The sequence below is a fragment of the Equus przewalskii genome, chromosome 6 (genome assembly GCF_037783145.1).
Source record: "Equus przewalskii isolate Varuska chromosome 6, EquPr2, whole genome shotgun sequence".
Taxonomy (NCBI): Eukaryota; Metazoa; Chordata; class Mammalia; order Perissodactyla; family Equidae; genus Equus; species Equus przewalskii.
In genome coordinates this window covers 19,525,161-19,538,904 of record NC_091836.1, presented here as the reverse complement: position 1 = coordinate 19,538,904, position 13,744 = coordinate 19,525,161, and the positions used below count along the sequence as shown (strand labels likewise).

The 13,744-nt window shown below is 39.3% G+C and overlaps 1 protein-coding gene across 1 annotated transcript in view; it reads left to right on the top strand.

Annotated features, from left to right (window-relative positions):
- The first annotated feature begins 3,724 nt into the window (after window positions 1-3,724).
- RDX (radixin) overlaps window positions 3,725-13,744 on the top strand; it is an 85,502-nt gene continuing 75,482 nt past the window's right edge. The window contains exon 1 of the mRNA XM_070623072.1: window positions 3,725-4,014. The gene's annotated coding sequence lies outside the window, so the exon portion shown is untranslated. The remainder of the gene's footprint in view (window positions 4,015-13,744) is intronic.

Genomic DNA, 13,744 nt, shown 5'->3' with positions numbered 1-13,744 from the left:
CTTTTATACTCCCCATTTATCTCACTGGTACCCATTGGAAACTCCGAAATCATTTTCACATCTCCTTTTCTCTCACTCCTCAAAGTCTATCTCCAAATCTTTTAAAAGATTCTATTTCCTCTTCTTCATCCTCACACCCTCCGAAGTGTAGTCTCTCATTCTCTTGCCTGAGCCTTTATAGCAAAATTGTTTATCTAAGGCATCCCTGATGATTTCACCATTCACTCTGTCACTGAACCTCTGTCCCAAGCAATCCACATGGCTGCCAGTTACTTTACCAGCGTGAATCAGATCACATAATGCCTCTTCTTAATACCTCTTATGGCTTCCAGTTACCTCAGGGATGAAAGACAAATTCTGAACTTCCCAAAGGGATCTCAACTAACCTTTCTGAAACTTCTGGTTACCAACACCCTGATGTCTAAACATCAACCCCATCTTGCTACTCAGTCTCCAAAGCTGATTGCCTTTCCCCACTCCTCCTCTTAGGGAACTTGTACCCATCCCTTAACTCACCCCTCCCATGTGGCTTTTTCTTCTCTAGGCAGAGTGGAATGCCATTTTTTCTGTCTCCCTTGACACTATGTGTCTATCTTTATTACAGCTCAGAGAGCACAGAACTGTTTGTTTGCCTTTCCCATTACTGAAATTAGAGGGCAGGGACGAAGTCTTATTCAAACTACCAGAGGGCTAGAACGCAATGTTTATTCTAGATTGAAAAACTTCCATTTATAAACCATACGTGCAAAAATGAATTTTCTTCCTTTTCCAGAAAGACTTTTATATGTGCTAGTGAGATAAAAGCTTTGCAACTATTACTGGAATTCCAGAATTCAGAATTAGCCAATATATTGTGGTGGAGTAGAGGAGGATTGTAGCATAGAAGCCTTAGTAATAGACTGAAATAGATTTAGTTTTGGTGTTTCTTTTTTATGCCTATTATGTGCCATATATAAAAAAATTTTTGTAACTACTGACATATTTTTTTTCTGAAAAAAGTAGTTTCAGCAAATATGCATGATTTTTTCCCCCTGAAATCTGAAATATTAGATAAACTGAGAAAGAAAATTTTTAATTAAATCTTAATATTTCATTTAAAGGTGCCTATATTTAATGTAAGAAACAAAATAAAATAATGGTGTGTGCAGATTACATTTACAATCAACAGTAGACCTGACATGTGACTATAAAATTCTGTCAGCTCAGTTCATCACAATTCTTCACAGAACAACCTCACACTTAGGAAACAGTGGCTTTGCTGCTTTTATGTAATTGATGGTCCATATTGCAGTAAAACCCAACTTAAATAAATTGGGTTTTTTTTACACTGCAAAACAATTACAGAAAATACTGAAGAATAGAATAAAGGACAAAAAAATGCCCATAGAAACACTACCCAGACAACTCTGGGTTCAATCTTTTTTTTTTCCCCCTGAGGAAGATGTACCCTGAGCTAACATGTGTTGCCACTTTTCCTCTTTTTTTTCTTCTTTTTTTTTGTATGTGAGCTGCTGCCACAGTGTGGCCACTGACAGAAGAGTGGTGTTGGTCCACACCCAGGAACCGTACCCGGGCTGCCAAAGCGGAGGGCACCAAACTTAACCACTAGGCCACAGGGGCTGGCCAGCAATCCATCTTTCTAACACCTCATAGTTCTTTCACAACATAGATGTGATCATACTGCATGGAGAGCTTCAAAACTTTTTCCCCCTGCTTTATACTATTAAAAAAACACTTGCCGTGATGTTATATACATTACACAAACATTTAAAATTGTTACCCTAAAATGCGACAGAGTAGACACAGTTACTATGAAGACATTTAGTATCCATAATTTTTACTTTTGCATCTTATGAATAAATATTGTGATGTAGAGTTTATGAATAAAGCTTTTGCTCTATTTCAGATTATTTCATTCAGAAAGAATCCCAGATATGGATTACGGGTTTCAAGAGTATGAACATTTTTATAGGTTGAATCACAGTGCCAAACTGCTTTCTAAACAAGTTGTTTCAGTTTACACTCCCACTCACAATGTCTGGAGTACCTTTGTTATGTGACCAGCCTTGAATATTATCTTTTACTTAAATATTTACTAATATGATAGCCAATTGAAATGTTAAAATTTCTGGTCTGTTTGCTGTTGCAGAGTATAGGATAAAATCAAGGCTTTGAAGTCAAATATTACTGGGTTTGTTCATAGCTCTGCCACTTCCTAGCTGTGTTACATTGAGCAAATTACTTCACTCCTTTGAGGCTCTGTTTATTCATCACTTAAAAAAAAAGCCATTAATAATACTTACCCCAAACACAAGGTTGCTATAATTATTAAAAGAGTCACCTAAAAGCATTTTACACCAGTGCCTGGCAAATGACAACAGCTAATGCTTCATTTTCCATTGTAAAAGTATGTTATACACTTTTGTTTGATTAGGGTACCATCCAGGAATTTACATAACACCTTGACTTTATGTGTGCAGCTTGTTGTGGAAGGCTGAACAATTACCTGGAAAGTTCTTGCATCCCAGGGAGAAAGTCAGGGAGCAATCTTTTAGTTAAAACCACACACACACACACACACCTGGTTCCCATCCTTGAGGAATTTGCAATCTAAAGGCCTTTGAGTTTTAACTCTTGGGGCTTTTAATTGTTTGGAGTGGTCTCAAAGGGCAACGGTGGAAACTTACTGAAGAGTAAGCTTAGTGAAAATGATCTGGGGAGAGTTCCTGGAAAAGCTACTGTCTCAGAGAAGGGAAAATGCTAAGGCAGGAAGGATATGGATTATTTGTTCCATGAAAGTTAAGTACACTTGTGAAGTTTTGTTATTTCAATCTAAAGTTTGTTCATAAAAGGTAAACTATATAAAGCATTGCAAATAGGGCAAGCTAGGCTAATCTGATTTTGTGCGCTTGCCGCTTGTATACTTATATATACAAGTTTTGCTCTTTGAATCTCAGCAGAAAATACCGAGGAGAGGGAGCAGAGCGTAGATGATACGACACTGACCACAAGTCTTTCTAGTCCCAGCCACTACTAAAGTGAGTGGGCTCGAGTTAGGCTATGATCAAATGTCCAACTTTCTGTAAATCCAGGATAATTCAGGTTTGGCTGCTCTTTGGGGCTCCACTTCCAACATTTTCTTCTTAACCGACTCCAAATGCCAAAGAATGCGGTGGTAATAAAAAATTATCAAACATCCTCGCCTGGATGAAAATCTGCACTCTCGATTGGGGCCATAATCCATCGAGGTTTTGGTGGAGTTGAAAAACTGCCCCTGCAAAAGCATGTTTTTCTAGTGGAGTAAAACCTGCCAAATTAATGTAAACGTTCCTTGTCGCATATATAAACTCTCTAACGTAGGCCTGTCTCTCCCGGTCCAGGATTTTCAAGCTGAACAGCCAAGGACCACGCTCGACTCGGCTCCGATTCCCTCGGGGAAGAAGTCCTCCGTGGGGGCGACGGCAACGCCCTCGGTGAGTTTTCTGGCACCAGCGGGAGTTTCAAGTTTCCACGCGCGGCGGGAGGCGGCGGGCCCGCTCGGAGCTTCGGCTCGGGCGTCTCCGCTTCCTTCCCCTGCGGGCTTCGCTCCAGCCCGGCGCTCCCTGGAAGGAGAACCCCCTCCTCAGCGCTGGCCCCGCTCCCTTGGGGGTCCGCCCCGGAGGGCGACCCCCCCGGCCACGCCCCGCGCGGCGGGTGGGGGCGCGAGGGGCGGGGCGGCAGGGGCGGGGCGCGGGCGGCCCCGGCCGCGGCTCGGGCGCTCAGGCCGCGGCGCGAGGCCGGCCGGCCGGCAGGGGGAGGCGGGGGGCGGGGGGCGCGGGGCAGCCCCGCCTTTCCCCCGAGGAGCCGCCGGGCGGCCATATTGCGGAGCTGTCTGCGGTGGCGGCGGCGCCTCTCTTCTCCCGCGGTCCCGCGCTCGACCACCGCGTCTCTCTCCCCGCCGCAGCCGCGACGCCCGGCGCCCCCGCGCAGCGCCCCAGCCAGCCTCCGGGCGGGAAGGAGCCGCTCGCTCTCGGGGTAAGCCGCCGGCGCCCTCCCTTCCCCCACCGCGCGCTCGCAGGCTCCGCCGGAGACGCTGAGGTGGCGGCGAGGAGTGGCGGGGGCCGCGCTGCCGCTGGCGGCGCCGCCAGGGCCTCGCGCGCCTCCCTTCGCGCCCCGCGGGCCGCGGCGCTGCTGCCACACGGCCCGGCCGGCCAGGCCGCTCCCGGGGAGGGCGCCGCGAGGCCTGGCCTGAGTCGTGGCCGGAACACGCCGTCGCGCGTCTCTCCTCCTCCCGGGCGCGGGGTCCGCCTTCGGCGTGGGCCGCGGACCCCCCTGCGGCCTGCGGGACGGTCGGCTTCCCGCCGCCTGGGCGCCGCCCCGGGCTCGGCCTGGCGCGTCCTGTCTGGGTAGTTTGAAATGCAGTTATGAAGCGCGGGGAGCATTACGTTTTGCAGTGTCGGGAGGGAATTCATGAGAACAACTTCTCCCCGGCCACCCGTTTGAAAGTGAGGGTGTTGAATTACTAGAGAGCGTGCGTTCCGCCCTAGTGGCTAAAGGGATGTTGCACGACGGGGCTTGGGGCGCGGAGCCGCTGCCAGCCGCACCCGCGCAGCGAGGGCCGCCGCTCCGCTCTGCCTGCGGCTGCGGCTGCGGCTGCGGACCTGGCAACTTGCTCGGGCCCTCGAGGCAGCCCGATTGCTGTGTTAGACCCCCTCAGACGAATTGAGCACTTTGCAGTCCCCCCTTCCTTTAAAGAGTTCTAAACTTAATTCCCGGGCTAACTTTGAAACGGGGGGCACTACATTAGTATTTCGGTTTAAATAGAGCACATCACTTCCTATCCAGATATGGATTGATTATTTCCAATATTTGGGGTTTCCCACCCCCCTTAAGGAGTGATTATTAATGAGGTTAGAAATGTGTTAAAAGTCAACTTCATCAAAAATATATTTTAAATACAGTTGAGGTTTTGTAGAAGACGTTTTAATGAGTCCTATGGCGCCAAGACTGGCCTGATGTAAATGTAAAAGCCTGAGATAATAAGAGTTTATTTGATAAACGAGTACTTGGGCATAGACATTGCAATCTATTGTTTACGGAGCATACATTTTTTAGAACACTAAATACCCTTTTATATTTCGAACGGAGCTCTGAATGAACAATTGCCCATTCATTTTGCTGGATAAATAATGGCTTAATCCATTTGCCAAAACAGCATTATTAGATTTGAAAAGAGAGGCTAATATTCAGGATTGCACTTTTTTTGTTTGTTTTCAGGTTTCCATTGCTTTCACCATTGTGCTTTATCTTCCAGAAACTAACAGTTTACCTCAAATGTGGCAAAATGTAGGACACTTGTTTTGAAGTTAATAGTATGCTGTCACAAGGATTGTACTGAATTTTGTTTCTTTGCTTAATCTCTTTTTTATATAGGATGGAATTTAATAAACAGTTAATATATTATTAGTAAGGAATGAATAGATGTGCATTGGCATTCTTTACAGTTTTATTTAAATGAGGCAAAATTTGATTATGGCATTTAGAAATGTTAAATTCTTGCCCTTGTGGATTATACATTGTTTTGTTGACTCCTGTATCCCCACGCATGGAAGAGCATGTAGGAGAGGCTCAGAAATTAAATGTAATTAATTTCAGTGTGGGGAAAGTATGTTGAGTCTGTCCTTTGTTTTGGACATTGTTACTGCTTAACTGGAAATTAAATTGATTATTCTTTTTCCTGTGGTGGTAAGAAATGACAGGCTTTGCTGTACTCTCTCTTGCTAACTCTCAGTAGTCTCAGGGAGGGTAACAAGGGTTGTTTCTTTATTGCTTCTCCATTCCCAAGAGCAGAATTGGATTTTCTTATTCATGTTTATCTTTGGCAGGCTGTTGAAATGAAAGTCTTTTATGTATTTTTATCTTAATTTCAATTCTCAATCTTTTAATATAATCCACTATAGATTCTAATAGAATCTGAAATGTTGAATCATGGTGGGAGTTTGTTTTTTCATCAGTTTTTAACTTAATGCTTTTTGACTTCCGTCATTTAAAAATGGCAAATTTTAACCAATATTTTCCAAAGACCAAAGCCTAAAAAAAATGTGTTCTATTAAGGTTGTGAAGACTGAGCTATGTTGGTGGAGCATACCCACTAGGGTGTAGTTAATATAATCATGCTATTGCTGTAAATCTGGGAGGTCAAGGAAGTCACCTTTTCTTGGATGGCTTGGACCTCCTGCAAACCAAGAGGTAACAGGCACTTCTTTTAGCTACCCTGATATTACCCCTGAGGTACTGGGTTCAGTGGAGCTGGATTGTGTTGCTGTAGACTCCACCCTTACAGGGTTATTTTAACCATCACCGAGTTCCTGATGGCTAAAGGCCATTGGGGGAACCTCCCTAACTTCCAAAGCCAGTATCTCCTCACCTCTTCAGTGGTAGAAGTGGCCAGCCTGACCCCAGAAAGCTCCTCAGTTTCCAGCCTCTTTCAGAGAAATCCTGCCTTTCCTATTCATTTTAGTTCCTGGTATATTTCTCAATATTAATTTATATTGAACATATATTTTAAATCATTTTTAAAGACAATAAAAGTAATAGATTTTATGACAAAGTTAAACCCAGAAAGATGTAAGGGGAAAAGTAAAAGTCCTTCTCACTCCCTTGAACTCCCCACCTCTTTCCCAGTCCTGTTTTTCATAGGTAATTGCTATTAGCAATTCTTTGTATATAGAAAATGCCAATACTTATGCAAGGATAAACATATACTTTATATACCTTATTTGTGATTTTAAATTCTATAAAAATAAGGTTATTTTGTAACAAACATTGAAAGGGTATTTGATTTATTACTGTGTTACACATTGAGTAATGTTTTTCAGATTTTCATCATTTGAATGAAATCACAATTGAATTTCCTATAATAATTCCTGAAAGTATGTTTATGTACGTGTGCAAATTTTCTTGATTAGTGATTGAAGGTGAAGTTCATTTTTTGTTTTCTTCTTAAAGTATGGTTATATAATTGACAGTGAAAAATGATGTCCTTTAAAAAAGGGTTTATGATTTTGGGTAGTGAAATGTCCATATAATGTGTTTCTTTGTACCTGGGAACTGTTTGGAAAGGAAATATAGTCGGTGTGATTCACTTCTTTATTTCTTCATTCCATTTAATAGTGTACTCTATCTTCAGCTTCCTAGAAGAGAGGGGTACATTTGGGTTAGGAGTTAAGTAGGGGTGTTGTTTTTTTTCTTTGTATAGCCAGTATGTATAGAAATCTTTGCAAATTCACTAATTTAAAATACTTAGTTTTAGAGGTCAGCCAGGTGGCATAGTGATTAATTCACACGCTCTGGTTCAGTGGCCTGGGGTTCATGGGTTTGCATCCCAGGCATGTACCTACACACTGTTCATCGAGCCATGCTGTGGTGGCATCCCACATATAAAATAGAGGAAGGTTGGCACAGATGGTAGCTAAGAGCCATTCTTCCTCACCAAAAAACCCACAAAAACAAACCTTAGTTTTGTTAAATAGGTACATGTTATAAATTTGCATATGAGTAAGTTTTGTATTTTTTTCCTGTTGTAATATCAGTTACATTTTAACAATAGAATTTGAAATTAATTTTATTGGGGTTAGTTATATATATAAATAAGTGAACTTTTTTTTTATGTCAAGCGATCTAATGTATATGAATAGAATGCTTGAGAAATGCTGGTTACTTTTCTACATAATTTATGTACATTTGAAATAAGCTATTTTTGAGTTCACATAAAGTTGATTTGTTTGAGAAAGATATTCTCGTTACTGTTAACTGTTTAGAGAGGAGGTCAGCAAACTGGTTTGCAGGCCAAATCAAGCTTGCTTGCCTGTTTTTGTCAATAAAGTTTTATTGGAACACCAAATTGCCCATTCATTTACATATTATGTATGGATGCTTTTGAGCTAAAATGACTCAAGAGTCCATATTTTTTGCAAAACATGAAGTGTTTACTGAGTCCATATTTTTTGCAAAACCTGAAGTATTTAGTGTCTGGCCTTTTACAGAAAAAGTTTGCCAACCCCTGATTTGGAGAAAAGAAATCCTGTTGAAGGAATGTTTTTGATACAGTATCAAAGAAGGAGGTACTGCATGTTTTTTTCCTCCAGAATTAGGGAATTTGTAAAGTTCTGAATTTCAGTATCAGTGTTTGATATAGCTTTGCCTGAGTTGTAGTTAATCTTTATGGGCTTTTAGGGCCTTAAATGTTTCTTTTAATTTATTTCTGAAAAGTTGAAGTTAAATAAGACTGGCTGCAGGTGAAATTGTGAAGTGAGCAATCTTCAGTTTCCAGTCATTACATTGTTTAAGATGCTTTGGCTGCAATAATAGAAGATTCTCAAACTGGCTTAAATAATGAGAAAATTTATTATCTTACATGATAAAGTCCAGAGGCTCAAGAGTGACTCAGTAATGACATTGAGGACTCATTCTCTTTCCAATTTAGTGCCCTGTAGTTTTCCCCATTAGCTTCATAGTAGGACTGCTTTCCCTTTGCCCCAGTTTGGCTGCAGCAGAACGAGCGTGCCAACTAGACACAGCAGTATCCAAAAGAATGAGGACTATTTCTTTTCCAGAAGCCCCCATCAGATGTCTTCTCAGTCTCTTTGGCCAGGATTGGGGCACATTCCATACCTAACCAGTCACGGGCAAGGGTAATGGAATTGCCCTTTCTTCCAGCTCTGTTCCCATTAGATTATTTTCCTATTCATATGTCAAATGTCTTGGGTTCTTTCTTACCCCCTCCCAAAATCAAGTCCAAGATTGGTCTGTCATATGTAGTCTAGCATGAATATATGAGTTCATATCTTCTTGGGTACCAAATTTATTTAACTTATGGAGTGAAAGGTCTTGAGTCCTGCTAAAATACTTTTTGAGGCAGGGGTTGACAAACTATGGCCCACGAGCTAAATCCAACCTACTGCCTGTTTTTGTAAATAGTTTTATTTGAACATAGGATAGCTCATTTGTTTATGTATTATCTGTGGCTGCTTTTGTGCTACAACAGCTGGGAAGTTGGAGCAAAGACCATGTGGCCCACAAAACCTAAAAAGTTTACTCACCAGGCCCTTTGCAGAAAAGGTTTGCGGACCCTTGGTAGAAGATATCATTCCTGCATTCAGACATGTATAATCATATGCCAAATACTCTTTGCATTTGATGAGTAAGATACTGAACAGGTCACCCTCTAATAGGAATCTAGATCTGCCATATTGTATACCATAAAGTGTGTTAAGTGCTCTTATGTGTATAAACTGGAGTTAATATTCAGTGCAACAGTGTTCTAAGCCGAGTCTTCTGTGAGGAGACTTCTGGGTGTCTCTTGCTTCCTACTTTTTTTTTTTTCATTAACTAGTAACCTTTCAGTAAGTTAACCAGAGTAGGTGTTGTTTGGAACCAAAAATCCCTGGTTAGTACATGGATTGATGTGGGCACATGAGTACAACAGCGAGAATCTTAATAAAAGGGAGAATGAGGGCATAGGAAGTCTCAGCCATCGTTAATTGAATCTGGAACCCTTTGGCTTTTATTGAGTGTGTGGGATGGATTAAACTTTGTTAGCCACCATGAGGTATTTGATATTTGATTGATATTTAAGCTGTTCATAGAATCTAGACTTAGAGAAACTGTAAAAACTTAGTTTGGTTACTAAGTAAAGTTGGTGTATATATACGTGAAGAGCTTACTACTTTCATCTAACCAACAGGCAGCGTGATAATTATAGTTATTAAATGTCAAATTATCCAGCCTTTACATTTAATTTGATTGTCAAATTATTGAGATTACTGAAAGAGTCTTGACTAGAGATGATAAAGGCCTGAATTTGGGAGACCTAGTTGGGAGGAGTTTTTTTTCCTACATTCATGTGTGCTGTCTCTTGTAGCATGTTGCTTATTAGCTCAGTCATTTTTACAACATAAAATTGAAAGGAAAATACTTCCTTTGGCAATAATCAATAGAAAAATTCAAATGAATATTGTATGTAAACTTAATTCACCAACAAAGTTAGCAAACATCTGAGGCTCTACTGTGAGCCAGGCACCATTCCAGTTTCTCAACACGGGGATTGAATATCTCAAAAATTAGAAGCTTCATGATAGAACTGCCATATAGCCTTATTGTCTGCATGAGAGAATATTGTGTAGTTATAAAGATATTTAAGAAACATACTGAATTTATTCTGTTTTGAAAATAAGCTACTGTAATATCTGGTGTTCCAGAACATATAAGGTGTAGAATTGTTTGTGAGAAGTCTTCAGGTTAGTTTGAGACTGCTTTTTTCCTGCCTTAGAGGTGACTTACATGAACCTCTTTGTTTTTCCCTTTTTAAACATTTATTATATGAATTTTTGATATTTCCATAAATGTAAAATGAAGAAATTGAACTAGATTTAGCTTTCCTTACCTTTTAGCATTTAAAATTAATCATTGCAAATGGTAACGTATTATTTGTTTTCTACCTACTTTGGGAGCAATACAGATGTGGTGTTTCTTTTAAATTTACAAAATTCTTTTAAAAGAGAATCTAAGTTCAATATAAAACTTTGTTTTTAATTTTGCAATTCTGCTTTATATTTAAGTTCTAGAAATTTGCATTTTCAGTAACATGTATATATTGCTCAAAAATGTTGAATATTTCATTTCCTTGAAAATGCCTTTGAACAAAAATCAGTTTTTACATAGGCAAGTGCTTAATACCTTAAATAGAACTGCCCATCACTGTTACAGGAAATCCATTTACAGATGTGTTGTACCAGTATTAGTGTGCACGGATGTCTTTAGTCTCTTGACCTGAAAACTACAGAGGAGAGAGCTTTAACTTGAAAAGCTCTTGTAATTGTTTGGGATGAGCTTGTCTAGAAAATGTCAGAAAAAGGCAGAATAAGAGCCAAAAGAGCCCAGAAGTAGATTTAGAAGGACTTCTGACTTTGTTAACTAGCGTTATTACTTTGGGCAAGTCACTTATCTGAATCTTAATTTCCTTTTTAGAAGAATGAGGGATTGTGATACCTATCAAGGGCAGAGGGAGCGAGGGCAGTTATCCTGAAGATTAGATAATGGAGGTGAAGTGGCTGAAGAGTGCACATTCTACAGATACTTTCTCCAGGCACTTCCCTGTCCTTGCTTTTGGCTTTAGTTCTTTATTTGCAAAATGGACTAAGAATTCTTGTCCTCTTTGCTTCACTAGGTGAATTGCGTGGCATTTTATCTGTAGGTAAAACTGAATTATTATTGCTATTAAATTCAATATTAACACTGAACTAAAAATATAATAAGCATAGTTCTGTGTATATTAGAGGTTTTTAGCCTGTGGGTCTGTGAACTTGGATAGGGAAAAAAGTTACATCTTTATTTACACGTTTTCCTCCATTATGAATGTGGGCAGCAATAGCAGTAGCAGAGACTATTTCCGGTAGAAATTGCAGATATTTGCGTAATACATTACTAGTGTTGCAGATATCTCAAAATAGCATTTATACTCAGCATTGCTTAGAAGTTTAATTGTTAGATCCACTGGTGGGTATTGTTATTTAAAGATTAATAAAGAAGTACATATATTATTATATCATAAATTTGTGCTTTTTATATTTTGATAATTGTATTCCAATGTAATTGGTCTTTTATGTATTTTATTTTGTGCATTTATTACTTTTTTAGGAAGCAATTCATAGGCTTCACCAGAGGGGCTCATGCGGGGAAAAAAACGATTAAGAACTTTTTTGTAGATTGATGTTATTATGTTGATTTGACTGCCAGAGTTACCTTATTTAGTTTATACTTCTCCTGGTTACACTGTTTCTCAATCCCTGGTAAATTGGCAGAGGAATTCTTTTGTAATTTTTTGGTCTGTGGAGAGACCACAGTTATGTTCAGAGATTGCTTCTGTGTCTCAAAAGACAGAAAAAAATATACAATTAGGCTTAGGGAAAAGAATATCGTAAGAGTAAAATTAGGCAGCCTGGTATAAATTATTGAAGCTTCCGTGTAGGCTCAGTGTGGACCAGACCTAACACCTGTTTTACCACCTGGCAGGTGGGAAGAGTCTGTTGTTGTGCCCTGACTTAATAGAGCTCAAGGTGTGAAGCATGAGGCTGTGCTTTTCCATTGTATGAAGTAGAGAGGAGGCTGTTTTGGTCACTCTCAAAGTTAAAGAACAAAGAAGGGAATGTTTTATATGAGTGTTTTGTCTCTAAAATGTAGCACCTTGTTTGAGTACGTATTCATACACGTAATTTTCTGGAAATGAGAGATGTGTATGCTGGTAGCGTCTCTTAACACTACTTACTGGATATGTTGGTATTTTGCTGCCATGATTGCGTTCCTTGCCTCTGGGGTAGACGGTATGGAAAAGAGGTGTAGGGTAAGACCACTAAGTAATTTAGGAAGAGTGGAGGGGAGGGAGAAAATGTTTTTTCAATGATCGTGTATTATGAGGGTAGAGAGAAGAGTTGATTTCTATTATTTATTTTTGATATACAATGGTTTAAGTGATTATAATAGTTTTTTTAGAGAAGAAAGAAAAGAAGACACTGAAAGTCAAAGTTAGTTTTCAAGATGAATCAGAGATGTAATTCCTGGTCATCTATCCAGGTATCTTGGCTTTTCTTGTGACACTGTATTAAATTGTCGATTCTGCTACTGACAGATGCCAGTTTTAAGAAAAAACATTAATACAATCATAGAAGGACTGGAAATGTGCTATTGAAGTTAAATAATATCATCATATAAATATTTTTCAATAATTATCAACTTGGTTGAACACTTAGGTTTTAATTACATTTATAGACAGCTTAATCCTAAAAAATTTAAGGGACAATTCTTACGTATATCATATTATGTCAGCTAGTAAATTGATACATAAACAATTTAGTGAAATATGTTTTTGAGGTTCTCATCTAATTTTTGAAATGAGGAACTTAACAAAAATAAGACCCTGATTAGTATTAAGTGTTCAGTTCTACATAGCCAGAGATCATTTGTAAGGATACCTGTGTTTCTATCTAGTTACAATGCGTGGCTATTCTGCCTTTTCCCTTATCCTTGTGTAAAAGTTGACACAATTTGTCATAATATACAAAAAACCCTGTAATGGTCCATCATGTTATCACGTAGTTCAACATTACTTTACTTGTGATTTTAATTATTGGCTGTTATAATGATTGCTGAGACTATCTTGGCACAGATTACTTTCTTTTGTATTTTTTCTTTCTCTGGGTATATTCCAGAAGCAGAATTTGCTGATCAGAAAAGCTTGTAGCTTTTGTTATATATTGACAACTCACTTTCTAGAAATACAGAGCCAGTTTATGGTGTGAAAGCAGTATTTATCTACTTGTTTACCAACACAGTCTCCTCAGTACTGGCATGTATAATTAATAATTATTTTGCTAGTTTAATGAGTATGTAATCAGTAATACCTTAAAGCTGTTTTGATTTGTAGTTTTAATCAGCACAGTGGGGCATTTTTTTTTAATGTAAGATTTGTTTGTAAAGAGTTTCTCATTTAACTATTTACTATGTGGAGTCTGAATGATATCTTTATATATTTAGTTATTTCTTTACTTTCCATAGTAACTTTTTGTTATGGCTGTTGCATGTTTTTCTACTCTGCTGCTTTTGTTTTGATACTTATTTTATTCTACCTATGTAGGAATTTTAAATAAAACATTAATCTGTTTTCATCATAACCTATCTATCTTCCTTAGTCATATTTTTCCTCCAAAGC